Source organism: Malaclemys terrapin, chromosome 12, assembly GCF_027887155.1.
Source record: "Malaclemys terrapin pileata isolate rMalTer1 chromosome 12, rMalTer1.hap1, whole genome shotgun sequence".
NCBI classification, from domain to species: Eukaryota; Metazoa; Chordata; order Testudines; family Emydidae; genus Malaclemys; species Malaclemys terrapin.
The window spans coordinates 15,388,601-15,402,129 of NC_071516.1; positions in this window are offsets into that span (position 1 = coordinate 15,388,601).

The window sequence follows — 13,529 nt, forward strand, 5'->3', positions numbered from 1 at the left end:
GTATTTTCCACTTCATGCATCTGATGAAGTGGGTTCTAGACCATGAAAGCTTATGCCCAAATAAATTTGTTAGTCTCTAAGGCGCCACAAGGACTCCTCGTTGTTCCCTTGTTAGTTCATAGCAAGTGTCTCTCTCTTATGGAGCTCGTTTGTTTTGCTTGAGTGCCACGGAATTCAGAGCTCCCCCTGGAATTCCGCCACAGTCATTAAGATCTTAAGCAAATTGTCTTTCCCAGTGAAAATAATATGTGCACATACATAGTGGCCGTCACCTGAGGATTTGAAATATGAGGATCCTCAAAGTTTGATTGCAGATATTTACATAAGCCTCACAACTTCCCTGTGGTAAGTATTTACAGAATTCAGGAGTCCTGGCTACTAGACAGAAGCACCTTCCACTCTACACAAAATAGATCATGCTTAGTTTCCACTGCAGTACATTCTGCTCCCCTTCAGAGGAACATATCAAATATAAGGTAAATTTTTCAAAAATGCTTAAACGGTGTATGAGACTAACTTCCATTGACTTTCTTTGGGACTTAGGAGCATAAGTCACAGGCATTTATGAACATTTTACCCACTGAGCCCAAAGCTTACAGTTCTGACTTTTTAAAAATGGTGTTTTCATCCTGGACTATTTTCAGTAATAATAACAATAACTTACTAGCTATTAGCAACAACACTAAGAAATCATTGATCCTTAGTACACATATTTCAAGTAAAATACTTTTCCCACACTTAAGGCTTGTGGTTACTATGTTACACTGGTCATAAAAATAGGCCTTAGTTCCATAGAGGATGAACTGTCATTTGTAAGAGTTACTATATTATTAGTCTTAATGTTTTATGTATTTTTTTCCTGTGTGTTCTTGTAATGTAACAGATGAAAGCACACAAAACAAAAGGCATCAGAAGTTCAGAGGGAAATGTCTGTAACATGTTTCATTTTGTGTCAGTATTGCAGTTATCTATGTGATCTCAGGTGTCATGTGCTGCAATATCTATGGGAGCACAGGTGGGTGGATTATGGACTTAGTTTCAGGGCCATATGCTGTTTTCTTCAATCAGTGATACTACTCTCCCTGTCCCTGGGGGACTTAGTGTGTGACTTATACCAATACAGTTTACCTGTGCATAAAACCACCGTAAACACTAATGCACATTGAAGCTTGATTTATCCACTGTGCCAGAGGTTGGCACTGGTGCACCTACACCAGTGGTCACTTACCAGTAGCTGAAATCAGAGCAAATCCCCACTGTAGATGAAACCTTAAGATGATGAGTATGATTTTGCCCAAAGTTAAGTCATGGCAGGTCTAGGCTTGGAAATCTGAGGTGAAATCCTAGCCCCAGTTGAAGTCAATGGGACTTTGACCCATGTGCTATTAGGTATTATTCACTGAGAGTGGAAGTATCACATTTTGGCCTTAATTCGACATACCGTCTCAGTGACTCTGGCAGAACCAATAGTAGTGTAAGGTACCATTCAGTGTGAATAAAAATATAACACTCTGAGCCTTATTTTTTTTTTTATTATTAATCTTTATGAGAAAAAGATGAAAATGTTAGAAAAATGCAGAGATACTTTCTCTGGGTTACAAGCAATTATAAAATGCCTTTTTGTGTTTTAAAAAAAGTGTTGCACAATATTTTTCTGTAGCTCTCTCTCATCTGACCTTGTTCTATGTTTTATGTTCGCAGCCAGCTTGCATTCAGTGTCTGTCCTTCTTGCAATGTGATGTTGTGCTATCAATACAATATTTGATATGTCCTCTGTGGAGAGGCCTGTATCCTGTAATTTCAGGGGTATTGATTGGATGATCTAATAGCCTTTTGCATCTCCAGTTAGAAAATCTTTAATCTTTTTTATTTAAATTTTAAGAAGAGAAACCAACTTTACAAGTAACTAACATCCTTCATCAATTATCCAGCTAACCTTTCATAAGATAATGGTTTCTATAGTGACCTCTAGAAAATAATGTCTCCGATATCATTGTGAAGTAGAAGTCTTTAACAGGGAAAGACTTCTTTTCTCTCCCAGATACCTAGTTCTGCCTTGGCGTTTATTCCAGTCACTAGACATTGAGAAGGACTCATAAAAACATACAATAATTGGTTACATGGCTATCTTTCATATCTAAGAAATTTCACAGACACAATGTTGTGAGGAACTGAAAGTTCATGGAAAGCTGATTTGTTTAATTATATATTTTATTAGACTAATAAATACTGCTTTATGTAGGGCCAAATTCTCTGCTGGAGTAATTCCTTTCAATTGTGAGCAAATACATCAGTAAAATTGGCCCATAAACTTTAAGCTTCCAAACTCTGGTATTTGTGAGAAACAGGGATTATAGCTTAGGTTTAGATTTGTGTTATAAAATCCTACTTGTCTTTAATGTCACAGGAAAAAATCCATTATAAATCCTTATTTTCAGACCCTTCCATACTTTTTTTAAAAGTGTGGTTTGGCTGAAATTTTTCTTGGTTAATGGCCAAAAAAAGGTGAATTTTATGGAAAAAAGAATTAAAATACTGTTTTATCCTATTCACTTAAGTTTTACAAAAGAAATTAGAAGATTTTCTTTCAATATATTCTTGCATCTGTTTGCCCACCTAACTGAAAGGCTCTGTTCTTAAACATCTTTCATTCTGCCAGGACCCCAGAAGGATAGAGAGATGAGGGACACAAAACCATTATTTCTTCACTGCAGAGAACTCTTTCTGCAACCTCAGATGCAAGATTCTGTTTCTGATGTAAATTTTCAACAGTGCAAGAGAGGGATCTTTGTGACTAAAACGAGTGATATTGTTCAGAATGAGGGACATTTTAGCTCCACTAAGATAAGCAGCATTGCAGTCATAGGCCACGTCTCTGCTACAATCTTTTGCCATCATAGCTGGCCCCCTACTATAAATGTGAAGTATTAATATAGGCCAAGATTTAAAAAAAGAAAAAAAAAGGACTAAAGTTATGCTACTAAAATCCTATTCAAGCACCTAGATCAGTGGCTTGATTTTCAGAAGTGCTGTTGACCCTGTAACACTTCTGGAAATCAACCCACTGATGTAAGTTTCTAATTTCATAATTAAGACACCTAATATTAGGCTCCTGTTTTCTTTTAAGAAATCTTAGCCTTAATACATATACTTCCTCATCATACAAGTGCTACTGGAAACCCACTTTAAGTGGGTCACAAAAAGTATACTTGCTGCTGGATGAGATACCACAGTGATGAGCAAGGTATAAATACTTAGATAGATACTCTAGATAATCACATTTGAGGGCCGCATAATGGCCTGAAGGAGAATTTGAAAGAACAGGAATGTATAAACCTTAAACTGTATAATGCATAGCAGGCAAATAATTAAAGTTCTCTGGAAATGCCTTTCCTTAACATTCATGGAGTGGTTTTTGTCTGTCCTTTTGCTAAAACTGTGCAGCAACATGAGATGCCTCTGCAGAGAGATGTAAAATGAAATGGGTAAATAGAGGGGTTTTAAAATTTTATAAGCCTGATTCAAAGCCTGTTAATGTCAATAGAAAACTTTCCACTGACCTCCCAGGACTTTGGATCAGACTGCATATGGTGTGGCTAGGGGAAAACGAACAAGTTGCAAACTTTTGCTTTTTTCCCTTCCTTTAAAAGTGTTCAAAATTTATCATACAAAAATCAATGTTTAAACAAATGCTGCCTGCTTTGTAAATCCATGTAGATCAGCAGACGGTATTACTTTTAATAGTGATATTCATGGGGGGGGGGAGAAAGGGTGTTTCCAGCAAAATTGCTTTTTGGTTGACTCTGCTTGAGAAGTGCTCTGCAGGGACCCATTCCCAATTGATTATCTTTCACTGCTAATAGCTTCAAAGACTATGTGGTGGACAGTCCACTTTTACATTTAAATGTAAATCATGATAGCCTAGACAGACTGATGATCAAGGGAAAAAAGGGAAGAAAAAACATTAAAATAGATCAGGAGTACTTGTGGCACCTTAGAGACTAACAAATTTATTAGAGCATAAGCTTTCGTGGACTACAGCCCACTTCTTCGGATGCATATAGAGTGGAATAAATATTGAGGAGATATATATACACACATACAGAGAGCATAAACAGGTGGGAGTTGTCTTACCAACTCTGAGAGGCCAATAAGACAACTCCCACCTGCTTATACTCTCTGTATGTGTGTATATATATCTCCTCAATATTTATTCCACTCTATATGCATCCGAAGAAGTGGGCTGTAGTCCACGAAAGCTTATGCTCTAATAAATTTGTTAGTCTCTAAGGTGCCACAAGTGCTCCTGTTTTTTTTGCGGATACAGACTAACACGGCTCCTACTCTGAAACCTGTCATTAAAATAGACGTACAGCTGATATAACTTTCACCACCTCCTGCAGGGGCATTTGTAATAAAACTAAGATGTTTACAGTTTGATAAAGCTCTTTATAATGGATTGTGATTGAAGGTTCTCCCCAAAAGATCTAGAATTGATGGTCTCCAAATAGCATGTCAGCATTAAAAGTTCAGTACAGTGTCCATGACTCCCATTTACACCTTGTTTGGAATTGAGAATAAAGTTCTAAGCTCTGAAACAACTAATGTGGGCTGACCTCAGCTAAGTGTATATAATTCAGTACTTTGATGAAACTACAGCAAAAGAGATATCTGGTAAATCAGTTTATTGTTTGCAGTGGAATCATAACTAATAAACCTAAGCTATTAATATTCTCTTTGATGTGGTATCATCTATAAAACACGTGTTGAGAAATATGTAGCTGCATGTATAGCACACAAGATCCTCATACGGGGCCTGATCTAAAGTGCCTTGAAGTCAATAGGATTCTTGCCAGTAACTTCAATGGGCTCTGGATCAGGCCCCTAGTCAGAATGCACCCAGTGCTATTCCTCGATACAAAAATTTGCATAACTTTTCCATAGGTTGAACTTAATTAGGAAAAGACCAAATAAAGCAAATCAGTTTGTGCTACTTGCCCATTTATCTTTCTGACATGTCGATACTCTATTAATATTCTGCACCAGATTTTTAACTATTTTACATTGCCTAGTTGCTTACCTATATTGCTGCATTTGCATGTTTAAATCCAATAATTGCATGCAAAAAATTCATAATTTAGCCATTTAGCTACATAATTATACAAGTTCTGTGTGACATCCAAGTATTTACATGCATAATTAGCCTGTTCTTTAAGAAAACTATAAGAGTTTTACATGACATAGTGAAGACTGACTAGGAAACAATAAAACCTAAAGAAAAATGAATGCCAGGCAAACACACTTCACTAACCAGTGAGGCAGCATCAATATGAAAAGTCCAGTACATCAAACAAAAAGTTAATTCCTTCTGATCACAGGAGATCAGAGCTATGTTTTTAAAGTTAAAATATTTAATATCATTATACAAATATAAGTAGAGAAAGAACTTTGAACAAACCCAAAGCATATTTCTGGAGGGAACCCTCACATCTGAGCCCCCTGTCGTCTTAATTTAAATCTATGCTGCTTTAAAACAGTTACTAACAGCAGACGTATTTTGCTGTGGACCCTTCTTCCTGGTGAAGTAGGGAATTCAGCAGTGGAAAACTTTCAGTGAAACCTGTCACGCTTACCCTTCCAGCTGACTTATCTGATGTAAGTAGGTATCGCTTTCATAATACAAAATAGTTTGGCAGCAAGGAGGTAGTTAGAATGGCTGATGAGCTGAGCCATCGGTAGCAAATGGATTTCTGTTAGATAAATGCAACCCTGAGGCATAATGAAGCACAAGTTATGGCCAAGTGTCAGTGATCATATTATAGTAATAATACCCTTGGAGTTGCTTTTTCCACGATCATGAAGCATTTATTGCTGTTTAAGAAAGAGGGCAAAGTTAGAAATGCAGAACAATTATATCAGCTAAATTCTGCAATCCAGGCATTGAACTAATATTTTAGAAAGCTGGTTAATAGCAGTTAAATGAGTCCAAGGAATTTTAAAATAAATTGTTTGGTAGAGAAGCAAATAAAGTATTGCTGCAATTGCTGAAACAGAGGTCAAAGCCCCTGCATGAACATATTCGCTTTATACCTACAACCTGTTGATAATGATATCAATGCAAAGTTGCCTGTTACAGCTGCATTTAAAAGCAAGTCTCCTTTCTACTCCATGGAAATCTATAGCTATAAAATCTGCTATAAATACCCACTTTATAACAATGGCCCAATATATAAGTTACTTAGTTCAAAAGAAGAGCTTTTGGTGGGAGGGGGAGGAGTAGAGTAACAGTAATGTGTTGTAAAAGCTAAGTGGTTTTATTGGCACTTTAAAATACCCTTTTATGCTGAACACTATTGGCTCTGCATATATACAACAGTAGTTATGTATTAAAAATGTGTGTCAATAGTTCCATTGGCATTGGGTCCTTTGGGTGCCAGAGGTCCCAGAAAGCTTGATTCACCACCTTTTAGCCCAGGCTGGATTTTACCAAGTACTGGGGAATCCTGGTTATCCTCAGTTAAAGCACTTCATCTATCAACCACAAAAACATTTTACGAATTGTGCACTGTCATACACCCAATGCAACTGTTTGGGAATGTCCAGATGTACAAGGGTACAGAAATATAGCAAATGTTGCTCCACATCACAACAGTGGAATATCTAGTCTGGAAACCTCAGGTGGTTCAGAACAAGTTCTAAAGATACCATAATGGATAATTATGGAGTAAGCTACCCATTGAGTAGGTCTCTCCCTAGCCCTTGTCAGCTAGCAGATAGCACGGAGTGTGACATAATATCTAAGATACCAAATATGTAAGCCTTAAGGGGGGGGGGGGGGGAGGCCTGGCAGTTGAAGGGGGGGGATCAGGGCTTGGGGGGAGGAAGATGAAACGCGGGCTGGGGCCTCAGGCGGAAGGGGTGGGCCAGGCCAGGGGCTAGCCTCCCCGAGCCAGTGGTTCACTCACTGCCCATGTACAGAGGTAAAAATCATCTTCCTCCACCTACTCACCTGTTGATACATCCAAGGATTGCACTAGCCCTTTTTGCCACAGCATCACACTGGGAGCTCATGTTGAGTTGCTTGTCAGTGGTTACTTCTGAATCTTTCTCAGGGTTGCTATTTTCGAGGATGCAGTTCCCCATTCTACAGGTATGGCCTGCATTCCTTGTTTCTAAATCTATAACTTTGCATTTGGTTGTATAAAATGCATTTTATTTGAATGGGACCAGTTTACCAAATTACCAGCTCGCTCTGTAGGACTCCTGTTCTCCTCATTATTTACTACTTAGTCTTTCTTTCATCCACAAATTTTATCAGCGGTGACTTTTTATTTACTTCCAGATCATTGATAATGTTGAATAGCATCTGGCCTACTACTGATCCCTGCAGAACCCTACTAGAAACACCCTCATTTAATGATGATTCTCAACTGACAATTTTTTTGAGATCTATCAGTTGGTGAGTTATTTAATTTAATGTGCACTTTGATATTGTAAAAGGTTAATTTTTTCATCAGAAGTCTTGCAGCATAAGACAAATGCTTTGCAAAAGTCTATTACATCTATTCAGTTACCTTATCTACCAAGTTTGCAATATCATAAAAGAATGAAATCATGTTTGTCTGATGCCCATTTTCTGTAAATCCATATTATGTTCTCTTTTGATTCTTAATTGAGTGAATTCTGTATTAGTTTTCCCACTGTTCTACTCTGATTGATGTCAAGCTAACCTGCTTAGCTACCCAAGTCATCCCAGCTGAACTATACGAACATTGGCACAATTAGTACTCTTCCACTCTCCTGGAATTTCCCTGATATTCCAAGTTTTAATAAAAGCTAAAACTGTGGACAAGAGATTTCCTCAGCCAATTCTTTATGGACTTTTGGGTCCAAGTTATACAGACAGGCCTGGTGATTTTAAAATGTTTATCCATAGTAGAGGTTTTTTAACATCTTCCTTCATTACTGGAAAGTACTCAATTAAAGGGTTGGAAAACATTTCTTGTAGTGATCTACTCAAGGAGCTCAGTTCAGTTAAAAGAGAAGGTAAAGGAATGACTTCATCACAGTAATTGCCTACATGGGCAACAAAATCTTGATAATAAAGGGCTCTTTGATCTAGAAGACAAAGGTATAACAAGATACAGTGACTGAAGCTTGACAAATTCAGACAAGAAATAAGACCTATATTATTATGCTCTTGAAGCAATTTACCAAGGGTTTTAGTGGCTTCTCTATCACTGGAAATTTTTCAATCAAGATATGATGTTTTTCTAAAAGTTATGCTCTAGTTCATAAAGGATTTAATTCAGGGAAGTCCTGTGTTATGGAGGAGCTCAGGCCAGATGATCATAATGGTACCTTCTTTCTGGGTTTATAATTATACTCTATCAGTCATCCTCCTGTGATACAAGTACATCATCTTGCTTCTTTCCAAATACAGAATAGAAATATGTACTGAATACTTCCACCTTTTCTGCATTATTATTTACAATTTTACCACCTCTGTCTAGTAATGGGCCCTTAGCCTGCCAGCTATCGATTTTTCCCTGATGTCTTTAGCTTCCCTTATCATTTTTACACTTCATAGTTTCTAATTTATATTGATTGCTATCTATTTCCTCTTTTTTCCATTTTTTAATTTCTAATTGCTGCCTTCACTTTGCCACTAAATGAGAATAGGCTTTTAGCCAATTTTGTCCTCTGATTGTGGAATCATAGCTCTTTTGGCCATTTAAAAAACTCCTCTCAAAGAACTCCTAATTTTTCATTCATATTTTTCTAAGTTTTTCCTCCCAATCAGTTTTGTTCATAATTTTCCTCAGCTTTGGGAAATTGGCCCTTCTGAAGCACCAAGTGTGTGTTATACAGATAAAAACTGGTTGGGACTGTCCTCTGTTTGCTCCAATTTAATATAATCAGGTCATGATCACTGGTCCCTAGGCAACACCAGTGATTAATTCGTCTAAGGAAATTGATAAATATAAGAAAATGAGTCATAGAAAATAAATAAATGAAGTACAGTACGAATCCTTAGTGCCATTTTGTATTCTGGTGGGGTACAGCTTTTCCAAACAGAACTGCAGCCTAGGTGCATTTGCCTCTTGTTGTGTATCATTGTCCAGATAGATCATGAAGATTCCATCATGTTGTTTAACAGTAAAAAAAAACAAAAACAAAAAATGTGGAAGTCCAGGATTCCTCTAAATTCAGTAAAACCCCTGCTACGGAATAAGTTTGTCCATACTTATGCTGAATGTTTTTCCATCATCTGTAATCAGTGATTTAGTTCATGCTGCAATGGTTTTAAACCCAGACTTCTACCCCCAGTTGGGGCTTACAGTTCTCAGCTTCTTCCACTTGGTCTGCGGAATCCAGGCCCACTCTGTTCTTTGCATTCCAGCCCAAGGATCCAGTTTTAGGCAGATACGGACTGTTTATTCAGTTTCCCCACCCCGCCCCCTATCACTTCCCTGAGATGCCCCATCTTCAGACTGCTTCTTAAGATCTTCTCCAGGTCTCTGCTCTCCCTGCCCGGATGTGTAGCTCCTCCTAGCTTCTCCTTAGTCATCTATGGAGGTGATTTCTCAAAGACCACTCAGAGCCTTTCTCTGTAGCATCTGGGCTGTATTGAGAACAGTTTGTTACCTTTATAGCAATCAATATCTCTCTCCTCCAGACAGGTGTTCCCTCTCTCTGGAATTGACAGTTGTATCTCAGGTTTCTTCCCTTAGGATAGTCAGTCTTTCCTCTCCTTGAAGAAGTTCTCTCCCAGACCTCTTCCTGGAGCTAGGTTTGTGTCTCAGGTCTCTTGCCTCAGAATAATCAGCTGTCAGGGTTTTGCCAGTTCCCTTCAGCTGACTACCTTCTCCAATTAACCTTCCAATCTGGCGGAGACAGCTTTTCTGCTGGTCCCCTTCTCCCAACTCATTCCCAGTTGATTGGGTGAGAGGGGAGCCTTCCCCTACCCTCTCTGCAAGGCTTTGGGGCCTTAAAGGTACAGTGTCAGGATTCTTTCCCCCAAGTACCATTCATTGCTGGGACCCTTGGGTCTCTATATGTGTTCAACTCTTCCAGACCCTTAAAGGGCCATGCTAGATGGTAATGTACGCTGACCACTAGATGCTACTGTCTTCCATGCACACTACCCCATCACAGTATGTTCAAACCATTACTGCACATGAAGTTATGGAATAAAGATTCATTGTATTTGTCAAAAATTCAGCCATCCTCATGCAGCACGTAGACAGGCCGTTTTGTTGCCAGAGAGCTTTTTTCATTGTGGATGTGTAACCAGGCTGTGAAATAAAATACTCTCAGAGCAGCACTCTTTGAATACTCTACCTCTGCTACACTGTATGTGAATCACTGTCTAAAGATGGAAGAGACAGCTTACTGCTGGGGGGAGGGGGGTCAACAGTTTTCTTTTATGGAGACCTCCTCTGACAAGTACAGCAATGACTTTACATTGAAATTAATATTAGGAAAGTATTTCTAGCTGTCTCTTAGTGAGTTTTGCCAGCTAAAAACCAGGAGTAGCCAACCCCGAAGAACCAGCCAGCTCTTTACACCACCATCAAATGCTTTGTGGACAGTGGACCACAGTTGGACCGTGTCTCTGGTTTAGTAGTCTATAAGTATTTGAAATAGCTTTGTGGAGCCACGTTTTCAAGTTGTAGCCAGGTCTACTCATGTAGCTTAAGTTGGAAGGATGAAGAGCTAAGTTAAGTAGCAAGTAGTTTACTGTGTGTAGGTCAATGAGTGTTTAACAGCTACAGTCTGGATATTACAGGCAATTGACATTAATGGGACTACCTGTGTGAATAAGGAATACTTGAGTGAGTAAAGTTTGCAGGATTAGGCCTTTAATATTGTAAACTCCTTGGAGTAGAGGGGACCTTGTTCTCTTATTTGTTTGTGAAAAATCTAACATGCTTTTGGTGGCATATAAGTCATTAATAAAAGATAAAATGATTTCAAAATATTTTGTTTTAAAATTGTATTTGTAACTTTTAAACTTCCCCTATCTTATCTAATAATTACTTGAGATCATAAACAGTGGTTCCCTTCCTCCATCCATAATTATTTTAAAGCATTTCTGTTCACTTTTACAATGAGAAGCATTTTAACTAAAATGTCAATTTTAATTTATTTTTAAAAAGCTGAATTCTCTTTTTACAAGCTGCATGCATCAATTATCAGCTCAGTGGAGCCTATGTATTATTCAAATGATGTTCAGATCCATCAGATTGGAAATACTCTCTTCCAGTATTTTAATATACTTAGCTCTGCTACTGTGTACAAAGTGTGTCAAAAAAATTATCCTGCCAGTTCTGTTATTAGCCTTAAGATGTCACTAACTGACTTGGCCTTGGCTTTCTCTGCTCCTCTGTAGTACAGCTGGGAGGTTGGGACTGGGAAAGCGGAAATGGCCTGTTATTCTTAACACATCTCCTACTTCCTACAGTGACTGACAGACAAGGTGCTGATGTCAATTGACTGGCCTTACAGGCATTCATTAAACCTACTTATTTCACCGTCCTCTTAGTTTCTTCTTCTTCCTTCGGGTGCAGCTAAACTAAAGAAATGTGAAGTATGTTACTAACTAACTGCTTTTTCCTCATCCTTGCTTGCCCCAACCCACCTCAACTTTCTGGCACTCACTCATTTTATCATGTCTAAATTAGGGCCTCGTCTACACAGTTTTGGTATTGGTATAATTATTTTGACTAGAGGGGTTAGGTTTTTGTTTTTTTTTTTTAACTGAAATATTTATATTGGTACAACTCCTAGGCCTTGTCTACACTGGCAAGTTTCTGTGCAGTAAAGCAGCTTTCTGTGTTGTAACTCCTGAGGTGTACACACTGTCAAACCACTTAATGCACAGAAACTGCACAGTTGTAGCGCTATAAAAAAAACCACCCCGACAAGAAGCGTACAGCTTTCTGCGCTGCAGGTACAGCGCTGCGGTGCCAGTGTAGACACCCTGATCGATTACAGCACTGCGATTGGCCTCCAGGAGGTGTCCCACAATGCCTGTTCTTGCCTCTCTGGTCATCGGTTTGAACTCTACTGCCCTGCCCTCAGGTGACCAACCGTCATCCCTACCCCGTACGTTCCTTTGGAATTTTGAAAGTCCGCTTCCTGTTTGCTCGGTGACATGTACAGTGGTCTCAGCACATCTTTCCAAGTGGCTGGGCCTGCTCCATGCACCAGGCGATCCTCCGCTTGGAGCAATGCCAAGCTGCAGGACCTCATCAGCATTTGGGGAGAGGAGGCTATCCAGTCCCAGCTGCGCTCCAGCCGTAGGAATTATACCTATGGACAGATTTCACGATGCATGACAGAAAGGGGCCATGACCAGGACACACTGCAGTGCAGGGTCAAAGTGAAGGAGCTGTGGAATGCCTACCACAAGGCGCGGGAGGCAAATCGCCGCTCCAATGCTGCATCCATGAGATGCCAGTTCTACAAAGAGCTGGACGCCATACTCAACAGCAACTCCACCTCCCTCTCCCTGCAAAGGCCACAATGGATATTTCGGTGGCTCGCATGCCAGTCGAGAGTGGACTGAGCCAGGAGGAAGAAATCTTGGATGAGGATGTGGAGGGGGAGAGGGACCCGGAGGAGGCTAGCCTGTCACAGCTGTTGAATCTTGGCAAAGCGCAATCAGGAGAGGAGGCCACTGGTAGGTGGCTTTGATTTTGGAAATTGCTGAAGCGAGTTGTTGGGGGCAGGCGGGTTGCAGAAAGCAGGCTTGTGTCTACAGTGCTGACTGTCCCCAAGAGCCACGTGCCCAGTGTACAGTAGGATCCGGGAATACTGTTTTACCCTGCCCCTGCAGCTACTCACCATTTTGGGGGTCTTGTGGCTCACGTGTGCTTGCCTGGAGTCAGCCAGTTAGTGACAGGTATGTGAATAGTGGCTGTGTTCTGGGTGTTGCAAACAATACTGCTTCTGTAAAATGTTGCGTTTTGGTTTCACTGAGATGACCTTGGGAGCCCGGCCTCCCTCTTCGTTATCGCCAGCTGAATGGCTGCGCAGAATTAGAAAACGGCCATGAAGAACTAAGGAGGACTTTCTGTGTGAGGTTATGATGCACTCCACGGCCGAAAAACAGGAATTGAAGGAGTGACAGGACAGTGAGAAGAGGGACCAAAAGGAGAATGCAGCACGCCAGAATGAAGCAAACGGAGCAGCTCTTAAAGGTTATGGAGCGCCAAGCAGACACACTCCAGGCAATACTAGCTTTTCAAACCAAACAGCTCTGTGCCCGCCCTCTCCTGCAGCCGCTGTCGCAAAACTATTTCCCATGCACCACCCCCTGACACCGCCAATACACTCTTATCAACCTCCTGGCTCCAGTCTGTACCCGCGGCATTCCACTCCTCCCCCATCACAGTCCAGCACTGAGAACTCCCAGTACCACTGCACTCAACACCTGTCCCTCTGCAATTTAGTCCTGCTGAAGTACAGTACCTACTGTACTGCACTCCAAAGGAGAAGGTTGGATATGATCCCTGGACATA